Source organism: Euprymna scolopes, chromosome 30 (genome assembly GCF_053919585.1).
Source record: "Euprymna scolopes isolate OS-2025 chromosome 30, ASM5391958v1, whole genome shotgun sequence".
Classification (NCBI taxonomy): Eukaryota; Metazoa; Mollusca; class Cephalopoda; order Sepiida; family Sepiolidae; genus Euprymna; species Euprymna scolopes.
Window position 1 is genome coordinate 33,179,758 of NC_136511.1, and position 23,669 is coordinate 33,203,426.

The window sequence follows — 23,669 nt, forward strand, 5'->3', positions numbered from 1 at the left end:
ATAAAAAATCGTAAACATGTAGTTCATTAACTTTACATTGTTATTTATGTTTAAAGGAAACACTTAGCATTATTAGATATAAAGACCGTGAAAATTATTAAATGTTAAGTTAGAATCGGCTATAAGCTACAAACATTTGGAGGTTATATTTTAAATAAGATGTAAAAAATAAATACCTATTTCCTTGATTGTAGTAATATTACAATACACAAGCCGTCATCTGCATTAACTTAATTAATACATGAAATTCGAAAGGATACAAACTGATATAGGTACACCACAAATTAATAACATACTGACGAAAAGATACACTTCTAGTGAATAACTATACTTACCGTAAAACGTCGAAGAATAGACTAGCATAAATAATTTTACTAAATAAAAGAAGGGGGCACCTTTTTGCTACACCTCAATTCCATTCAAGCGTTACCGTTTAATAATAAACCAAATTAACAAACACACAATATGCCACTAACTGGATAAAGTTGAGTGAATTTTGCATACCCTATCACAAAACGATCAACTAAAATAACTAACTTCTCTGCTGTCTCGCAACTCTATTCCTAAATCACTTTTTCTCGGGCTTATGAAGTGGGTCCCTCTAAATTGAGAGTCCACTGAAACATGTACGCACATATGTAACCAATAATGTGTGTATAATAAACAAAATATGTACCAGTGTGTAAAGTTATTAAAATAAGATTAACGAATGTTACTTCTAAGACATTTATTTTAATCGAAATCAGTAAATTAAAACTATTGATAAACTTATTTGGAAGGGGGGGCTACCGAACTTTCCCATGTCTTTTCGACAGGAGCATGATCTCTAATACATTATAGTTTACATATTACAATAGAGAATTCAATATTTGGTTTTATAAAATTAATAATATAATAGGTTTATTTACAGTTTATCTTAGAAAAGGACGTGCTTGTACTCTAAACAAAAACATTATATTCCAAGAATTGAAATTGATTTGACTTAACGGGAATGGGTCGAAGGGAAGAAAAAACACTGAACTGCTGTTTGCCGTTACTGAGAACTTGGGTGTCTATTTCCTATTAAGTTTAATAGACATTCTAATCTCGTTGGAAATCACGTTGGAATTCTCGCCACTGAGAGTCAGTATGTATAAAAGGAGTTGTATCATTACGGGTTAGTGATTAGTTAAGAACCTAGTTACCTAATTGCTAGTCGGTTGGCGTCTCTTAGACTGATTACCTCATGTTGTTCGGCAAACGTTACTTGTTAATTGTTACCTTTAAAGGAAAGAAAAGACTGCTTGTAAAGCAACGTCATCATTTCGTTGCAAGCCCTTACTGCCTTTTCTTACAACTCCCTCTTCTTGTTGGTGAAATAATCCCGACAAAATTGCGACGAACTGGCGATTCCAAAATTGCAACAAACTTTATTACCCTCTTCTAGAATTAAATTATTCTAGTATGTGCTGTCTTTTGCCTGAATTGTAACATGGAGGATTCAGTCTCTAGTGAGGAGCTTGTTCTTAAACGGAAACTTCTTCAAAGAAATGTACTGACTACTCTAGAAGGACTAGAAAAAAAAGTCCTGAGGAAGTGCTTTCCCCTTTCAAAAGGGACATTGAGGAATGGATGGAAGAGCTGGAAGCCGTCTCATTTGGAATGGAGGAGATTTATGATAAAGAAGGAGATGCAGAGACCATGGCCAACTTAAGTACTGCCTCCTTTCGCTTTAAATACGATGTCAGACGAAGGCTAAGTTTACTACGAAAGACTGAGCCAGGCGAGACCCCAGCGGTCACCTCGTTGGATGGAGGTATTGACTCGATTCCTAATCAAATAAACAGCCGCCCCCTGACATATATAAGCTCTAATGCCTCTGAGCTGGACATTTTAACTCCAAACTCTCTCATGAACGCCAATATTGGTCGTGGAATATTAATGAGGGTTGAAGACAAGGACCTGTAAATCATGTGCCCGCTTGTACGAAGGGACTTGATTCAAGCTATGCGTTCTCCGGGAGACAGTCTGAAAAAATTTAGGAAACTTTGGAATAAAGACTACTTATTGAGTCTCAGAGAATGAACCTTGAATCTAGCCGACTCTTCAAAAAAGATAAGATAAAACCAGGAGATATACTGCTCATTAAACGTCCTCTGAAGACTAGGCCGTTTTGACCCCTAGGTAAAGACCCCGAACTAATCCGAGGAAGTGATAATTTGGTACGCATGGTGAAAGTGAAGAAAGAGAATAGAGCAATAGACATGCACTCCATCAAACATCTCCTTCCTCTAGAATTCTCTCAACAGCCAGAAGAACCCGACCCAACAGACATGGAACCATCAAGCTCTCAAGATGTGAGCCTAGACCCACAAAGGAGAGAGAGCATGATAATTTGGATCTGTCCAGCCTGCAACAGACCAGAAGATACTAGACCAATGATAGCATGTGATACATGCGATGATTGGTTTCATTTCGACTGTGTGGCCCTAATAGAAGCACCACCAGAAGATGAACAGTGGTGCTGTAATGACTGCAATCCTCGAGATTTAACAAGGGGCAGACCCAGCCTATCAAGGGTCTAAACTGAGTGTTTTATTCCCCTGAATCAGGAATTAATTTTTGTGGGGAATGTGTGTAAGAATTGAAATTGATTTGACTTACCGGGAGAGGGTCGGAGGAAAGAAAAGACACTGATCTGCTGTTTTCCGTTACTGAGAAACTGCGTGTCTATTTCCTACTAAGTAAAATAGACAATCACGTTGGAATGCTCGCCACTGAGAGTTTGTATGTATAAAAGGAGTTGTCTCACTACAAGTTAGTGATTAGTTAAGAAGCTAGTTACCTAGCTTGCTAGTCGGTTTGCGTCTCTTAGACTGATTACCTCGTTACTGTTATTCGGCAAACGTCACCTGTTAATTGTTACCTTTACAAGGAAAGAAAAGACTGCTTGTAAGCAACGTCACGATTTCCTGCAAGCCCTTAATGCCCTTTCTTATAACCCCTTTCTTCTTGTTGGTGAAATAATTCCGACAACGTCCCTGTCATATAGGATCACATATTGTTGAATCTATACGCCCACCTGTAGTTTGCATTGTAATATTATAATACTTCTCAAATATACTTCTGCTCTTAGGTTGTATTAGAGTGTTAACTGTGGTTAAAATCTAACTCTTCCTGCTTTAATCGGGTATATTTTTGTGATCCATAACTGCGTCAACCCTTGGTGTATTCACATATCTGCTTAGTTGTGTTTCTTGCATTTATCATTTTTATTACTACTAGTTGTAGTCAATTAAAACGGTTACTCATATTTTGACAACCTTTACGAGAACCAGATAACCTGTGGCAAGTTTTTACTAAAAAAAAATAATTCGTTCAAATAACTCTGCATGATATACTTGTTCACCATTAATGGTGATATCTGCTTGCCCTAGGCTAAAAATGTCTGGGTATATAAACACAATGTTACAAAAAGGCCAAAATGTTTGCTGCAAATATATAATATTCTATATTGTTTATAAGTATCCTATAATTTTTATTCTTAGTTGTATAATTTTGTGATATCTATCTGTCTATATATATATATATATATATATATAGAGAGAGAGAGAGAGTGAGAGACATATAGATATCACAAAATTATATATATATAGATATCACAAAATTATATATATATATTTATATATATATATTTCTCTATCTACCTACCTACCTATCTATCTATCGACCTATTTCTCTATCTATTTTCCTATCTACCTACCTACCTACCTACCTACCTACCTACCTATCTTTCTCTCTCTCTATCTATTTATCTATATTGTTGGGCTTCTTTCCTGGACTAATATAACTCTTCTTCTCCAGACTTTAAGGATAAAGTTGACGTCATGTGCAATATGCTAGATGTATGCGGATCTTGGTCGTCTATGGTCGTGCGTCCGAAAGCTAGACGGCACATACACATATATGCTACGAAGAGTGTTAAATATATCTTCGCAAGATAATCCCATGAAGTAGCAACTTTAAGTTGCATTCATGGCAACTTACCTGCTATATCTACTACCATCAGGGAGCGATGATTACTATGTGCCAGTCCTTGCCAGAGGAAAAAGAATAGTTGGTGAGAAATATATTGTGATACCTACTAAAAAGGTAGAAACGATTAGCTCGCAATCAAAGCTAAACTTTGAATAATTTCGTATCGTATATTTGATTGTATTCGTAGTAGACTTAATACAAATATTATGAACGATTCACCGACTTGACAGGGATCATCTATATGTTATGTCAAAATCTGGTGTCCGTCTGTGAATATTTTGGGACTATGGACGGACCAACCGTAAGTCAAGCAATAAGATTTAATAAAGCTGAAAAACCATTTTATAATTAGGCTTCAGTCTTTTTAGCGGAAGATACGCTTTCCTGACAACTTTGTATGAATGAAACTAATGCTGTAAATTGACCTTCTTTATCACGCATGTAAAGAATGTTTCTACCTGAAGCTGTTTTTACTTGTGTCCGTGTGTTCGGTTCGTTTTTCCTTATTTTCTATTCGTATTCGACAGTTTCCTCTTAAAGTTGCCGGTAATTGCTAACAAAAATAATACAAAATAACATTCTGAAACAATTCGCTGCTTCACCCTTTCTCTTTTTCTCCGTTCACACACATGCATGCATGCACGCACGCACGCACGCACGCACACACACACACACACACGCACGCACCCACACACACATATATATACGGCAAAAAGAAAGTCCGCACTTGTAATGTTTTCAAAAGCTGTAAATTTAAGCTAAATTTAATGTAACTGTTTAAACAAACTATACCTCATTTGATAGGGCTTTTATTTCTCTATACTTTTACCTGTTTATATTTTACTTTTAATTGAAATATTGTAGTGTGCACGTTTATCAAAAAAAAAATTCAAATTAAGGGGGATAAAAAAATCAGCACAATGGAAAATTATTTAAATGTAACTTTAGGACATTAATGCAACACAAATACAACAGGGGCACAATGAACTTAAGTTAATATTTAGTAGAATAGCCCTTCTGCAATTTGGCAGCCTCTATCTATTGGGAATTCCTTGAATTAGACTTAAGCAATACTCCAGGGAAAGGGCACCCTGCCTTTCTTTAATTGTTGTCCAAAGTTCTTCCAAATTTGAATTTTTTTTCATTGCGTAGCTGTTGCTTGATTTAATGCTATACGTTTTCGATAGGATTGAGGTCTGGAGATTGTGCAGGCCAATCCAAACATGGAATATCATGCTCTTCAAGGAAGCTTTTGACATTGCCAGCTGTGTGAATGGGAGTATTATCCTGCATAAAGATGGGATTAGCATCCAAATTCCGGTAGAAAAGGCTCAGTCAACATATTAATGTACTTTGTCGGATTAATTCGACCTTGCAAGCGAACTATAGACCCTGAAACATTGATACTAATAATGGAATATAACTCTGTATATGTAAAGTTATTAAAATAAGATTAACGAATGTTACTTCTAAGACATTTATTTTAATCGAAATCAGTAAATTTAAACTATTGATAAACTTATTTGGAAGGGGGGGCTACCGAACTTTCCCATGTCTTTTCGACAGGAGCATGATCTCTAATACATTATAGTTTACATATTACAATAGAGAATTCAATATTTGGTTTTATAAAATTAATAATATAATAGGTTTATTTACAGTTTATCTTAGAAAAGGACGTGCTTGTTCTCTAAACAAAAACATTATATTCCAAGAATTGAAATTGATTTGACTTAACGGGAATGGGTCGAAGGGAAGAAAAAACACTGAACTGCTGTTTGCCGTTACTGAGAACTTGGGTGTCTATTTCCTATTAAGTTTAATAGACATTCTAATCTCGTTGGAAATCACGTTGGAATTCTCGCCACTGAGAGTCAGTATGTAAAAAAGGAGTTGTATCATTACGGGTTAGTGATTAGTTAAGAACCTAGTTACCTAATTGCTAGTCGGTTGGCGTCTCTTAGACTGATTACCTCATGTTGTTCGGCAAACGGTACCTGTTAATTGTTACCTTTAAAGGAAAGAAAAGACTGTTTGTAAAGCAACGTCATCATTTCGTTGCAAGCCCTTACTGCCTTTTCTTACAACTGCCTCTTCTTGTTGGTGAAATAATCCCGACAAAATTGCGACGAACTGGTGATTCCAAAATTGCAACAAACTTTATTACCCTCTTCTAGAATTAAATTATTCTAATGGATCGAATCTTACGTCCCGACAGATTCGAGGTGGAACCTACATGCCCTAATTCCGAAAAATCCTATAGGCATTGGAAATTAACCCTCCAGAATTATATCCGCTCACATAATAACGGATTAATCGAAAACACTTCAGATAATTACTTTGCCTTGATCAATTGTATTTCAGCCTCTGTTTTCGATTTAATAAGCGATAAAACCGACTACGATAGTGCATTAAGAACATTGGACGCCGCTTATTTAAAACCTGAAAATATTGTTTATAATAGATATCGATTGATGACGACGAAGCAACAAACAACACAAAATATAGATGCCTTCATACTACAATTGGAAATGCTTGCCAAAACATGTAACTTCGAAGCGGTTTCTGCTGAAGAAAACAAAAATCAATACATTCGGGAAGCTTTCATCGGTGGAATTTCTTCTTCGTCCATCCGACAACGACTGTTAGAAAAACCCATCCTGACTTTACAAGACACATATGCCACGGCCAGATCTCTTGAACAAGCAGAAAAGCATTCGATAAGCTACGCAAATAACTTTACTGTAGCAGCTACAAATAATCCTTCGGGCTACAATCGTATAGCTGTGACTAAAGAAAATATGCATCCAAAAGGGGTTTGTTTTTTCTGTGGAAAATCACGTCATCCTCGATATTTATGTCCTGCACGAAACGCCGAATGTAAAAAATGCAAAAAAAATGGTCATTGGGCTAAAGTGTGTAAATCTTCTATTTCTAACACTCATACTGCTGTTCTTTATGACGACTCTGACTACCCCTCACCTTCTCTATCCTGACTAGGAACTAACTCCAAAGATGTCACATTCACTCAATGCCAAATTAACGGGCACTTCGTGAACGCTATGGTGGACTCCGGCAGTGTAAAAACATTCATTAATGAAAATACTGCTAAAAAACTTAAACTCTTCACAATACCTAAAAACAAAACTATAGCTCTGGCTGCTTCCGATCAACATGCTAAAATAACTGGCGAAGCTGTCGTGGATTTAATACTGAAAGATAAAACCCATTCTGGAATAACAATTGAAATCATTGAAAACCTTTTCATTGATTTAATAATCGGAAAAGATATTTAAAAAAAATATAAAAAAAGTAACACTTAAATTCGACGGTCCTAGAGACAAACTTATAATTGGAGCTATAAACACGAATAATTTTTTTCCTACCATAAACGTTCCACCCCCTCCTCTCTTTTCTAATCTTTCTCCTCATACTACTCCTATTGCGACAAAATCCCGACATTACACGTTTGCCGCCAACAAATTCATAAAAGAAGAGACTGCTAGAATGTTGAAAGAAGGCATAATTGAACCTTCGATATCTCCGTGGCGAGCGCAAGTTCTTGTAACTTCGAATGAGAATCATAAGAAAAGAATGGTAGTCGACTACAGCGATACCATCAATAGATTCACGGAACTAGACGCTTACTCAATGCCTAATATCAATAAGATGGTAGACGACATCGCTCAATATAACATCTTCTCTACTCTCGATCTAAAATCTGCTTATCACCAAATACCTATAAATCATGCTGATCGTAAATTCACTGCGTTTGAAGTAAGTGGCAAACTTTTTCAATTTACTCGTCTTCCTTTTGGCGTCACCAATGGAGTAAGTGCTTTCCAGAGGAGCATAGACTATATTATAGAAAAAGAAAATCTAACCGATACCTTTGTGTATATTGATAACGTAACTATATGTGGGAAAAATCAAGAAGAACACGATTACAATCTTCAAAAATTCTACAAAATTGCTAAACAATATAACATCACTTTAAATGAAAATAAAAGCATAATTTCTTCTAGTTCTATTACTCTACTCGGCTACACCATAGAAAATAATCAAATAGCTCCCGATTATCAAAGACTAAAACCATTACTCGAAATGCCACCTCCGCTGAATCTTAAATCTCAAAAAAGAATAGTTGGAATGTTTTCCTATTACTGCAAATTCATTAAAAAATTTTCTGATAAAATTTTATTACTAAATCAAAACAAAGAATTTCCACTACCTCCATCTGTATTAAAATCTTTTCAAACATTGAAAAATGATCTAAAAGACGCCACTTTAATAACGGTAGATCCAAATAAAGAATTTGAAGTAGAAACGGACGCTAGTAACTATTGCATTGCTGCAACACTAAATCAAGAAGGTCGTCCTATTGCATTTTTTTCAAGAACTCTCAATACTAACGAAATTAAGCACCATGCAGTAGAAAAAGATAATTGACAGCACAACTGAGGGAACACATCGACCTCTCCCTTAATAATCGAGGATTTCTCCCCGAGAAACAGAAAGGATGCCAGAAAGAAAAAAATAACACATTATTTGCTGTATATGGAAGATAAGATCATAGAGGGGATAAAAAGAAGAACGAGTTTAGCCATGGCGTGGATCGACTAAAAACGCAGTCCGGCCGGATCCCTCAAGCATGGATTATTGAATGTTTAAAAATATATAAAATACCGATCATGATCGTCAACTAAGAGGTATTTCGCAAAGAGATTCACTATCACCATTACTTTACATCATAGCCATGATGCCCCTGAGCAATATTCTGAGAAAGTGCCAAGCTGGATACAAGTTCTCTAACACGGAGGAAAAAATGAACAACCTGATGTATATGGAAGATCTGAAACTCGTCGCAAGGACCAGAGATGAACTAGAGAGATAAAAAAAAACACCCTGATCTTCAGCCAGGATATCCAAACGGAGTGTGGTATGGAAACGTGCGCACTACTAGTTATAAGAAAGGGAAAATTAGAGACGACAGAAGGCATGGAACTGCCCAACCAAACGGAGATGAGGGCACTGGGGAACAAGACGCCTACAAATACCTAGGAGTACTAGAAGCAGACACCATAAAAGTAACAGAAATGAAAGAGATCATTGGAAAGAAATACCACAGGAGAACAAGAAAACTTTCCGAAAAGAATTATATAGAAGAAACCAAATAAGAAAGCTTAAATACATAGGAAGTATCACTAGTAAGATATTCTGGATCGTTCATAGGGTGGACTAAAGAAGAACTGAGACAGCTCGATCAGAAGACCAGGACACTCATAATCATGCACAACGCACAACATCCGAACGATAATGTTGACCGACTCTACGTAAAAAAGAAAGACGGCGGAAGGGGGGCTGGTTGATATAGAAGGCTGTGTGAATGACAGCAAAAAAGAACTAGAAACATACGTAATGCAAAAAAACTGAAAGAATATCCATAGCAACGAGAGACACAAAAAAACAATAAAACAGAAAACAGAGAAACAAAGGATACGACAAAAAAAAAAGAAAAGTTGGAAGAGAAAGAGCTACAACGAAGATTTATACAGATGACAGAAGATAAAAATAACGAAAACACTTTGACATAGATGCGAAAAGGTCACATAAGCCGGGAAACTGAATCCCTAATAACGGCAGTAAAAGACAACTCTACAACAACACTAAAGCAAAGATCGACAAACTACAAGAAAACAGCAACTTTAGACTCTGTAAAGAAAGAGAGGAGACGATATACCATATAAGAAGTGAATGCAGCAAACTGGCCCAAAAGGAATACTAGAACAGACACAACGAAATGAGAAGGCTAGTACACTGGGAATTATGCAAACACAGCATCTCGAACGCACAGACAAGTGGTACAAACATAAGCCGACAGCAGTACTTGAAAACGAGTATTACAAAGTCCTATGGAACATGGGCATACACACTGATAAACCTTTCCAAGCAAGGAGATCGGATGTCGTAATAATTAATAAGAAAGAAAAATCCTGTGTAATTGTAGACTTTGCTGTTCCAACAAAGAAAAGGAGAACAGGAGCAAATACAGAGAGTTACCTAGCTGAAAGATGGAAGATGAAGAAAAGCAAAATATTTCCTATAATAGTAGGAGCACTAGGAACAATCCTCCAAAACTTTGAAAAACGAATGGAAGAAATTGGAATCAAAGGAATGACTGGAAAAATACAACAATCATGAAAGTAGCTGAGATATTAAGAAAACAACCTTGAATGTTGACACTAACACAGAGGAGCAACCATTGTACCATTACTGTCCCCTCCCCCAAAAAGAGCGATACCAAATAACCAAGTAGAGTCAAGGAGGAAGAGAAGACCGATGAACTGACCAAACCTCAGCCGAATAGGTGCGAAGAATACTGGGATCTTGGGGAGGCTTATTGCCACTCAAATCCCAGCAAAGATTTATAGCTGCTGCCAACGATAAATCAATGGCCAGCAACTATTGCGATAATGCAAATTTATTTGCAATTGTTATTGAAAGAGGTAGAAAGTACTGGAAACCTGGGAGACGTGTTGTCACTCAGCTTCCAGGGAACACCACAGACTGTTTTCAGGGAAAGATCTCTGAAGACTTGTGTGAAAGCTCCTTATGAGCCAACAACAACAACAATAACAACAACACCAACAACAATAATAATAACAACAACAACAACAATAATAATAATAATAATAATAATAATAATAATAATAATAGCAATAACAATGAATGAACATAAAAATTGCCATCCAAATTCAAGTGAAGTCTTATGGTTCATCTCAACGAGCAATCAATGGTAAGCAGTTGTTGAAATGACGCAAATTAATCTATACGGGTTATCGAAATAGGTAATGAGGTAATGGAAATCTGGAGAGTCTTGTAGTCACTCAGCCTTCAGAGAACACCACATTTTTTCTCAAAGAGAAATCTTTGATGGTGGCCTGTGTGACTACTCCTAGTGAGTAAACAATAATAATAATAATAATAATAATAATAATAATAATAATAATAATTGTTATTATTATTATCATATTGTTTATAATTATTATTATTATAATCATAGTGTTTATAATTCAACGAAGTAACATTAATGTATATAACATCAGATTGTCTTATGCTAGCCCAGCATTAATTGAAACATGTAGACACTATAAAGTCGTTCAGGTCCTGTACTTGAATATATGAAGACATTATTAATTAAACCGCAAGGAGAAGTGGTATGAGAATAAATCAGAGGTAGTACACACAAACTGATGAGGTCATTGAACATTCGAAACATGACAAAAACAAAAAATAAAACTTGATAAATCATTAACACAGTTTGCCTTATCGATAACATGGTGCAAAAGAATAAACATTAAATTAAAAATTAAGATCATTGTAATTTGAATACATGGAACCATAACTAAACCCCAAAATAAATGGTTTAATTAGATTTACGAAGGGTGTTCTTTTTCAATTGGGAAAAATGCATGTCTCTTAGGAAACGCGAAAGTGTAAAACACAGCTTGAATTTATGAAGTATAAAAGTATTGACCTGATTTTCACCAAAAAAATCATCCAACAGTCGAAACTACTTTGAAATAATAATATTAATAATAATAATAATAATAATAATAATACTAATACTAATAATAATAATAACATACATAATTTAAATAATATTAATAATAAAATAAATAATAATAATAATAAAAATAAAAATATAAATAATAATAATAATAATAATAATAATTAATATATTAATAACGATAATAATAATTAAAATACCAATACTAATTCAAATAATAATTTTATTAGTAATAATATTAGTAATTAAATACTATTAATAGTAATAATTTAAATATTAATAATAATTTTAATTAAAATAACAATATTAACAATAATAATAATGATAATAACCATATTAACAATATTAATGATAATTATAACAATGATAATAATAATAACAATATTAATAAAAGTAATACGTAAAATAATTAAAATAATATTGAAAATAATAATAATAATGATAAAATAATAATAATAATAATAATTTTTATATAAATAATAATAAAAATATTAATAATAATAATAATAATAATAATAAAATAATAATATTTTTTATGAAAATAATAATAATAATAATAAGAAGAAGAAGAAGAAGAAGAAGAAGAAAAATATCCATTGAGTGTACAGTAGTGAATGGAATAATATCGTAGTAATTTTGTAAATTGGGTTATTTAAGGAAACGTTTTGTCGACAATTTGTTTACATTGGACTTGAATACGGCCAAATTGTAGTCAGCTGGAAGGCAAGCTAACGAAAGAGAGCTCCGCAGGCATACAGTTCTAAGAAAGAAGCTTAATCTATGGAATATACGCTACGTTTACGTTTAGGTACACAGAAAGAGTGGGGGAAATTATTAATAGTGGTTTCAGCTAAAATGTTTTTCGTGAAAGTTTGTCGACTAGACATTGGAGCTCAGTCGAGCACTTGCGATGAAAATAACAATATATAATAGACAGGCTCGCAACGTCTCTTCTGTGAGAAAGGGGTTGGAGGGAAGAGAAAAGGGCATCCCCCACTAGGCTACAAAGTGTATTTTGATCTCTGTCAAGGCAGGATGAGTTTTCTAGGAGCTCCTTCTCAGAGGTGGCAGAAGTACTCCATTATTTGATGTAACCGGCTTTAGTATAGGTAAAGAGTTGTATCATCAGTGAGATATTTACCGGAGCGGTAGAAGGGTCCCACTATTTTCCCAGCGACCTTGCCAACGGATTTTCTATGCATAAAAACATAACTCCCTTAACGATTTATATTAATCGTAATTTTGTTTATTTATTTTAGTCGTACAGTCTCTAACCTTCATTATTCAATTCGTTACTTACTAAATGCGTGTAATTATTTCTTATGTGTGTATAATGTTCAAAAATGATTGCGAAAGGAAAATATTAATTCAATCCATTCACTCCAGTAGTAGCGTCCACACACACCTGTGTTGGGAGGGGCTATCTTAAGACTTTCCTCACAGTATACAAATTTCAACTTATGCTAGGTACAATACTATGTGTTTTATGATTTTTGTTCTCGTCTTCGTATTGTCAATTCATGCTATTTATGTACGTGTGATAATGCATTATGCCTCTCATTTATATTAGTTGTGTCATTTACATGGGTTATGTCATTTACATGAGTTGTTTCATTTACATGAGTTGTTTCATTTACATGAGTAGTGTCATTTACATGAATTGTGTCATTTACATGAGTTGTTTCATTTAGATGAGTTGTTTCATTTAGATGATTTGTTTCATTTACATGAGTTGTGTCATTTACATGAGTTGTTTCATTTACATGAGTTGTTTCATTTAGATGAGTTGTTTCATTTAGATGAGTTGTTTCATTTACATGAGTTGTGCCATTTATATGAATTGTGTCATTTACATGAGTTGTTTCATTTAGATGAGTTGTTTCATTTAGATGAGTTGTTTCATTTACATGAGTTGTGCCATTTACATGAGTTGTGTCATTTACATGAGTTGTGTCATTTACATGAGTTGTGTCATTTATATGAGTTGTGTCATATACATGAGTTGTGTCATTTACATGGGTTGTGTAATTTATATGAGTTGTGTCATTTACATGAGTTGTGTCATTTACATGAGTTGTGTAATTTATATGAGTTGTGTCATTTACATCAGTTGTGTCATTTATATTAGTTGTTTCATTTATATGAGTTGTGTCATTTACATGAGTTGTGTTATTTACATGAGTTGTGTAATTTACATGAGAGGTAACACTATTCCTGTAACACTATTCCTGTAACACTATTCCTGGAACACTATTTCTGTGGCAGAACTGCATATAAAAAAATATTGTTTTGGTGTTGCCACAAACAATACGTCATGCAAAATCCTACTCACAAATAATACAAAACATGGGACCCAGAAGAAATTTGTTTGTGTTCTGAACGGCAGCTGCTTCCTCGGTTGCCAGCATGAAGGACTCGGTCGTCATCATGCGCATGCTGGCTCCTCTTCTTATTTTAGAAAAATATCATCGATACAGAACACGCAAATACCCCCTTTAATTTCAGGTACATAAAGAAGACATAAAAAAACAAGAGAACCAAAATAGCCAACATCGACCCAAAGACCGAAATTGATGAACTGATGTAGAAAAAATCAGACAACTGATGAACGAGGATAAACAAAGCTTCCATCCTTAAGAAATCAAGAATGGAATAAACTTAAACTTCTCCTATACATCCCAGCATATACAATCACAAACATAAACACTTTAATTTATGAAGATTCCAAGACATTAACTATTAGGTTTAAAAGAGAAAAGTAACGGAGAAAAAGAAAAAATGCAAACAGAACTCGGTCGAAAGTGAGACTAGAAAACCTAGATTAACAAACTTATAAAAAGATCTTAAATCGATAAACAAGATGAAAACGAGAAGAAGATAGAAAATAGAAACGTGACCAACGGGGAGGCTTAACAATAAACATGGTTGAAATGAAACAAAAAATAGCAGCAAAAGAATTGGATATACAGACCATACCGATACACATCTGAACAATGCAACCCAAAGAAAACATTAGAAACCAATGAATGCCAATTCTATTAGAATGTGAACGGAGAAAAACATGAACAGAAAAATAGGGCTAAACAAAAATAAATGCTACTGGAGCCACATGGTGCAAAAAGTTCAGAAAAAGAAAACATCCCCAATAACTATCGGCCAATAACATGTTTACCTACAATGTGGAAAATACTTACATCACAACTAAGAAAACAAATTTATTACTGCCTTCATAATCAGGGACTACTCCAAGAGGAACAAAAAGGATGACAGACATATATAAAAAGGAACACATAACATATTATACATAAACCAAGGGATTCTGAATGAAGTAAACAATAAAAAAAAATAACATTTAGTCATGGCATGAATTAACTTTGAGAAAGCGTATTATAGGATCCCGTGAGCATGGATAATAGAATCTCGCAGCATGTACTAAATCCTAAGTAAGATAATCAAGTTGATAGAAAATGCAAAGAGAATATGGAGACTTGAAGTAACAACTAATAAAAAATGTAATTGAATTTAAAATACAAAGAGAGATCTTCCAAGGTGATTCCTATCAATATTACTGTTCATCATAGCCACGGTGCCTATGAACAACATACTAAGATAATGCCAAGCCGAACACAATTCACTAACGCAGAAGAAAGAATGAACAACTTAATGCACATGGATGACCTTAAACTATAGGCAGAAAAAAAACTAGAGGCTCTAATAAACACAGACAAAAACTTTAGCCAGGATATCCGAATGAAATTCGGTATGAAAAACTAAGCACTGCTGACTATAAGGAGGGAAAAACTGGAAGCAACAGAAAGTATGGTACTACTTTATTAAACAGAGAAAAGGGCACTAGGAAAATATGGTAACTGAAAATACTTGGATGTACTTAAAGCAGAATCTATCAAACCCAGAGAAATTAAAGAGAAAATCGAAACGGAATACCTCAGAAGAACAAAAATTATGTATAAGTTATAAATTAGTACTAATTATGTAATCAAATATATTACATCACACGAACGGAAGCGATATATTGCATGGTAATCCATTAGTGCTCTCACTGGCTTGAGTCCCATCAACAATGACTCGTACCAACTAGTCTGATCCACCAGCACGAGAGACTTAAACTACTTGAAGACCAGTTGTGATGCAGGAGCTACTGCAATCTTCGATATCCTCTTTCATATAGCGTTTAATATTCCCAATCGTTACATATTTCGTACTGTAACAGAGCTCTATATCGGCTATATGGAAATGCCGGGCCGTGTACGAAATGATGCCCCGATAAAGAAAAACAAAAACACTATATAAAAAAGACTATAAAATCATTTTAGATAGAAAGATCACGATGGAGACATGAGTAATGTCACAGCTATAAGGTGAAAATAAATTGCTTTCCTCTTTAATATGTTTTGCTCCTTTGTGATGAGTCGACAACGTGTGGGATCTGAGTTTCTATTTGGTAACGCCCGTGGAAACGTGTGTGTTACACTAATAGCCAGACTCCAGCTTGCTCTACCTTCGTTATCACACAAGTGTGCCAACATAATTATCGTCAGAGATAAAATGCCAACATAATTATCGTCAGAGATATAATGCAACTCAAGCGCATACTGAGGAATGTAACAGTAAATTTATCTAAAATTAAATGATCATTATTCGTAGTACAAATAATAACATATACTGAATAGTCATGAAGCCATGAAAGAACAATAAATGTGAAAACTATCCAGTCCGTATGTTGTAAAGAAAAATAAGTTCCGAGTCAGTTTATCATAAACAAATAAGAACAATCATTATCCGTGGGATGGAACACTGCATGTCATTAAATACACCGCTTACCTGAGTCGGCTTCTGACAAATCAAGCGCGTGAAGTAATGCGAGCGAACACAGCAATCCTGTTTTGAGTTGTACGTATGACTAGAGATTTCCAGTTCGTTAGTCAACTGTAAATTTCCTATCGTACACATGTAAAACCAACAGATAAAACGATTTACAAGTTTTGTGGCTCGTGTTTAACTGGAGTAACATGAATAATTATAACACATTGTTTGGAGAAATAATTTTGACATCCAGACTGGAATAAACAACTAAAGAATAATAACTGTCAATTAGATAAGAAGACAAAGAATATAAAATGAACTAGTATTAATAGTATTATTTCAAATATACTTATTAATACAAGTAGTACTGGTAGTGGTATTAATGGTTTTGCGAATAACAGTATATCTCTATTCTTCTGATATCATAAAATGGAACTGCTTTTCCCCTCCCATTTTCGACACGTGTTTATATGTAATCTGATAATGTATAACTTTTACGTTCACCATTTGCAATCACCAATAAAGCATGTACATTTTCCACAATATCTTATATTTTAATCACATTTTACAATTCCTATATTTTCCTATTAGACGTTCTCTCTTAAATGTAAACTCAACTGAGAGAGTAGCTTTTGTTCTGATGGGGATCTCTCTGCCTCCGTAACCCAAACCCATTGCTACCTTTTTCTTTCTTTGCTTAATTTTCTATGTAAGCGGTGTAGTATTTTCCTTGCAACATATTTAATCTTGTATATGATATTTTAATTGCAGAAATTTCTCTCTGGATCAAATTACGTTAGGTTTGCAATAACAGATGCCACATACAAATTTATTATGTCTAAACTTTTATCCGCCACCTTATGTAGCTTTTGAACGCCATTACAGACACATTTATTCATTATAATAAAATACTATCTTACTTTCTAGTAGTGACATCACGATTGCCAAGATCTATATACGAAGTAGTTCGTATTTTCCGCTCTACCTTAAAAGTGCTCCCACTCTCCCAGACAAGACGGAAGAAATAGATAGCCATTATAACTACATTGAACTGACACCTTTATTGACTGGATTAAACACTCATACACATACAACTACCAGTACACTTTATTATCCGAAAATAGTTCTCACTAACATTCCGCCTATTTTCACACAAAAAACGAATACGTCAGTTCTTAATCAATGTGATCGCTCAATCGCCACTAATTGTTGTAACATATTTATACTTTACAACCATCCGTTTTCCCTACTTTACAAACTAGTGTTTAGAAAAATTAACCATAACATCAAGCTGAAAGTTACACAAACAAAAGACTCGTACCTTTTGTATAAATAAGTAAGCGAGCTACCTCAGGTGATGTTAACATCTACTGCAAATACCGTTGATTCAGCGTTGTAAATTATGCTAATCGCATTATTTTAATAAACATTATTTACATGTTTTTACATTAAAAATATGCGGCAGCTTTCTATTTATCACGTTCGATTTAAGCGTCCTAAATTATGCGATGCTAGAATCAAATTATGTCTTAGTAAACGATTAAAAACTGTTCTCCATAACCGAGTATTAATAGAAAAGCAACAAACCCACGATATTTACATTACATGCAAACCTTTAACAAAAATCATTTGATATGATAGTAAGTGATACGGGACGGTTTTTTAAACAATTAACGAACATACAATACAGACCACCGCTGAAAAAAGATCTGTTAATAAAAAAAGAGATGTAATAGTCCCCTACATCAAATTGGCACGCAGCCTACATTGGGGTGATTGGGTAAAAAATTAAAACAACAAAATTCACTTTCGAACTCCCCCCAAATATTTCTTTTTATATTAAACACATTTTCACACTCTAAGCCTGAATTGCGTCCAGATAAATTATAATTTTCATTACTTTTCATTCAGTTTGTATTTGACTTCATTTACGCCAGTTTTTTTTAATTTTATTTCCTCTGTCTATCAAATAATTTACGCCGTCAAAGTACAAATTTCCCACTCATTACATTGCCTACGGATACATTTATTTGTTATATTTTTTTTATTTAGTTGTTTTGTGTAATTCTTTTTCGGGAATCACTTTCGACCCTGCTCAGGCATTAACGTTTTTTTTAGGTATTTTTTGTTTTACCTTAGAAGCAATTACATTTCCTTTTAACTGATGATTCTATATGTTTTAAATTCTGCTGAATACGACAATCTAGTTTAGCTTTATCGAAGACAAGTAGTTTTCGAGATAGACTGACATGCATTATGCACTATAATTTACTGTTCCGCACACTTACGATAAAAATTGCAGTTTTCTCCGCATGACACATCCATCCACCCCAACATTTTTAGTTTATTTTTTTGCTGGTGGGTATGCTGACAACATGTATCAAGGTTTAACTTGGGGCAAGTCTTTTCAGAGTCCCCCACTCAAAAAATAGGGTTTCTATTCCGAAAGCCGTTCTTACCATCGCCAGATTGGTTGTGTCTATTCCATACGACGTTCTTAACATGAGGAAGTTAGGTGTGTCTATTTAAAAAATCCCTTTTTATCATAAGGACGTTGGGAATGGACCAACCACAACATCTGTAGTTTATTTTACGGGCTGGTGGCATGCTTCCTACGGACAACGCAGCTTTACGGGTCCTACTAGTATATAATAAATTACGGTTAACGATTCACTTAAGAAATTCTCTCTTATTGTTAACCATTTATTAAAAGAATAGTTAAAACGAAACCTGCTAGCTAAGTATAGGATTACGCAAACTTAGTTGCAGGAATAGCAGATTGTCACAAAAGCGAACACCTCATCTTCAATTACAAATGACAAAAAATCACACCGTGTTATGTCATGTCGTCCAAGTACATTGACTTACTTTAATTCGACTTCACAAAATTTTAGAAATGCTTACAAAATAATCCTTGACAATACACGTTCCCTTGCGCATACGCGAAGATTCAATTCGTACGCTTCTAAACATAGGCACACTTAATATTCAGTGACCGAAACAATAGCCTGAACGCATCAAAATAACATCTACCGTAACTCTTCACCTGTATAAGACTATACGATTAACACCTACGGAAAACAGTACAAATTCACACACACACACAAGAAAAAAAAATCCGAACTGAGGAAGTGCGAGATGTCTCGGCATATGATTGATTTTCTCCATGTATTTCTGTTTATTAACTTGTGAGATTAACGTAACATTACGTTTACACAAACAACGGGACGTGTTGTTTTCGTTCTTTTAAACTATTTTTAACTTGATTTATTTTTATCGATATTTTTGTTTATTACTTTTAGCAAACATAAAACTCTGAAAAAAAACAAGCTAATAATATCTAAGTTCAAACACTTATCAAAGTATCTAGGACAGTCAATTATCTTGATTTGGGTACATTTATTCGTTATAGAGTTGCTTCTTTAACTTTTTTGTTGTTACCCGTTTTCCTTCATCTCTTCTCGTCTCTTCTTCTCTTCTATTCTTTCTTCTATATAAATAAAATGAACTCATTTTCCCTCCGACTTTTACGTTAATAGGATTAAAAGCCATGATATAACATGTAAATGTAATGCGTACAAACTGTAGCACATTATCTGATGTGTGCTATAGGCCTATTATCCCTACAGTTCCTCGACAATGGTACATTCCTATGTTTTTCCTGTGATAGTCCACTGCCAAAATTGGCTAGATTCAAGGAAGTTGCAACATCTTTTCTCCTTATTAGATTCCCCCTTTCCCCTCTCCCCATTTACAGCGCAGCGGATGCGTTCACAAGGAACAGTACGAGGAAACGCCGGTCTTGAATCATACAAGGTTATTTATACCATTTTTTGTTTTTTTAAATTAAAAACCCGGACAGCGTCGTGTAACCCCCTCCGATAGTTAAATATGAAATGAGACTACATATTGTTTAGTTAAGAGCACCTTGTATTTTCTTTATAGCTTTCTAAATTATATTGTTCTATTTTCAGCACGGTACATAATCGTTGAGGGAAGGGGTTTTCTTTTTATTTGGAACTGAACAAAATATTTCTTTTTGTCGACTTTCTGACAATGCTGACGGTACTTTTATTACCTTAACTTTCTATAAAAATGTAGTGTTAGTTTTTACTTCTTTGAACATCTTTTCCAAGTTTTTAAAACAGTCTAGCCAAAACAGAGTAGCTTTTTACATTTTTGCTAGGGCATCCATTTTTAGGATATTTTTTAGAATGGTTAAGGTCAATTAATTTTACAAATTATATACGTAAAATAGCAGCTTATTCTGCCTTTGGTAATATTTTGTGTGAAATCGGTAGGATAATAAAATTAGACCTTTTGACTGATGTTTACGGTTTTCAGTTGCGTTCATTAAATTGTTGAATTGAAGTACAGAATAGTTATTAATTCCTAAACCTTCTTCAGGTTTAGAAGATTTTGACATAAATATTGGAAACGTCCCCCAAAATTGCGATATCTCTGAGTTGGCACAAAAAATTAAAAGAAATTCATAAAGTATAGAAGGATTTTATATGTGCATGTAGACACCAATAAATGATTTTAAGCATATATTAATTCAAAATTATACTTATTTTATTTAGTTAGCACTTTTAAGATTCCCTCAGGCAATGCCGCGAAAGGTGCCTGCTAGTTTTATAATACATTTGCTAATAGCTGGTGGCATTACCATTCTAATGAATGGAAGGCATTGTAGTTTATATAAAACTAACATGCTGTTCCAAGCCACATGCACATCCTTGTCATCTCATGTGATAGGATATAAAGCACCAGTATTCCCAAATAATCATTTAGTTTACTGAGCATGTCTGACGTTCATTAACTTTGTTTATCTAAAATAACCAGTTATCACAGTAATTGTCTGTATTTTTAGATGAGTTGTTTTTATTTATTGAGATTGTCGGACTGACTTCCTCATTTATAGGATTTTGGAATGTCTTTCTTTGATAGTTATTCGGTACTGTTAGTTCGAGACTCCTAACAACCGGTTCCCCAGTTCGATACAAAACACCTGATGAAGGCCGGAGGGCAAAACGGCCGAAACGTTGTGACTATAACAACCAAGATAAGGAAGTCAGTCCGACAATCTCAATAAACCAGTTATCACATTAATATACAGTTTACTTATGTATATTTGATACCACGCTTTTCTAAGTTCAGAGCTGTTTTCTTTTCTATGTAAATATAAAATGTGTAAGGATAAATATGGGTATTTATATTTGTATAGTATTAGTACTAACAGTAACATTAGCAGTAATAGTAGTAGTCTACTTGTTGTAAAACAATTACCGAATAACTATCAAAGAAAGACATTTCAAAATCCTACACATGTATTTGTGATCACACGGAATTATTTATGTCAGTGATATCAATAATATAATGACTTGAAATATAATTGTAACCAATGTCTAAGATATAATCATCTCGGCACATCGGGTTGCATTAAATCACCAAGGTTAAGAAAAGGCGAACGTGGCCACTACTAAAGTGGGCGACCATTTAGAAATAATGTGTGTTGTTTGTCGCCCCACTTTGATATTTGTACCGTGGTCGTTACACACTTACTCTAAAGCAAGGCGTTGCATTCAGAGACAATCGCACGGTAAAAGAAGGAAAGACATTTTATTCAGCTCTGCTAAAGTCCAGTCGTCCGCACACGTTTGCTTTTTTCAAGTTTCTCTCACCATCATGTGCTAATTCTCGCTGTGCCCCCCCCCCCGTTGTTTCAAATATCTCTTCGCATTTCTGTTCTTTTCTCTTCCTTCGCTGTTACATCAACTGCTGCACCAGCTTGCTTATTTGCATACGTGAACTATCTCTGCTACTACATATGTCTCCTTGTCTTCATTATATATTGGTCTTGTTTTATGTCGACAAAGATCACCCCTTGGCACTGGAATCATGTAATTCCGACATAGAAAACGTGTTTTTAAGATTGCTCAAACCTTGTTTACTATTTCAGCAGTCGCCTTTTCAGTGTATCAATTATCTTTGAATCTGAACCTAGATGTAAAATGCAGTTTTTATTACTTATGACGCAATGACACAACTGTTTGCTATACTTTTCTATTTGATACTTTTATGTTTTCACATGGAATCCTTAATTATATGAGGATCTGTATATGTACTAGTGTTAAAGTTTTTATTACATAGCCTAGAAATATGAAGGATAGTTTATACTATTTTTAGCATAATGCTATGTTAGGAATAGTAGCAATAACAGTCGTAAGAGTGAAAGTATGAGTTAGTGTAGTATGATTATTAGTAGTAGTACTAATATTATAATAATCTAATAATATTACTACTACTAATAATAATGAGCACAAGAATCGGAAGTAGTAGTAGTAGTAGTAGTAGTAGCAGTAGTTCATACCTTCATACAATTACACGAAACAACCTTTGAATCAGTACCGGACAGAAAATGCTTTATGCAACATATTATAACCGATGGCATATAGCATTTCTTTTGCAAGTTTAAATATTTTGGAAGCCTTCAATACTAATCGACATATTCAAATACACGTTTTAATTCAAGTCGAAGAGTAAGAGAGTTGCAAAGTCAAACGTGTTTTGAGTTTTGTCTGTGTGTTCGACTCCTTTTAACGCCTCCTTCCATTGCATTTTGACTGGTTCGTATCGATGGCGGTTTCACGCAGAGAAAATTATTTAACTAGAACTACAAACGCTTAATAGCTTTCCTGGAATTAGCGCTATCCAATTTTTAAACTTGCGCATACACAATCTGTCTATATCTTTCTACATATATATATATATATATATATATATATATGTGTGTGTGTGTGTGTGTGTGTATATATATATATGTGTATGTATGTATATATATATACACACACACCCATACACCCCCACGCACACACACACACACCCACACACACACACACACACATATATATATATATATATATATATATATATATATATATGTGTGTGTGTGTGTGTGTGTGTATGTATGTATATGTATACACACACACCCATACACTCCCCACGCACACACACACACACACACACACACACATATATATATATATATATATATATATATATATATATATATATATATATATATATATACAAAGGACCCCCAGGCATACTTAACCCTATTGCAGTTTTCAGTTATTAATGATTTGATACCACTAGAATTTTAATCGCACACACGCATATATATATATATATATGTATATATATATATATATATGTATATATATATACATATATATAATTGTTTCATCATACGAAT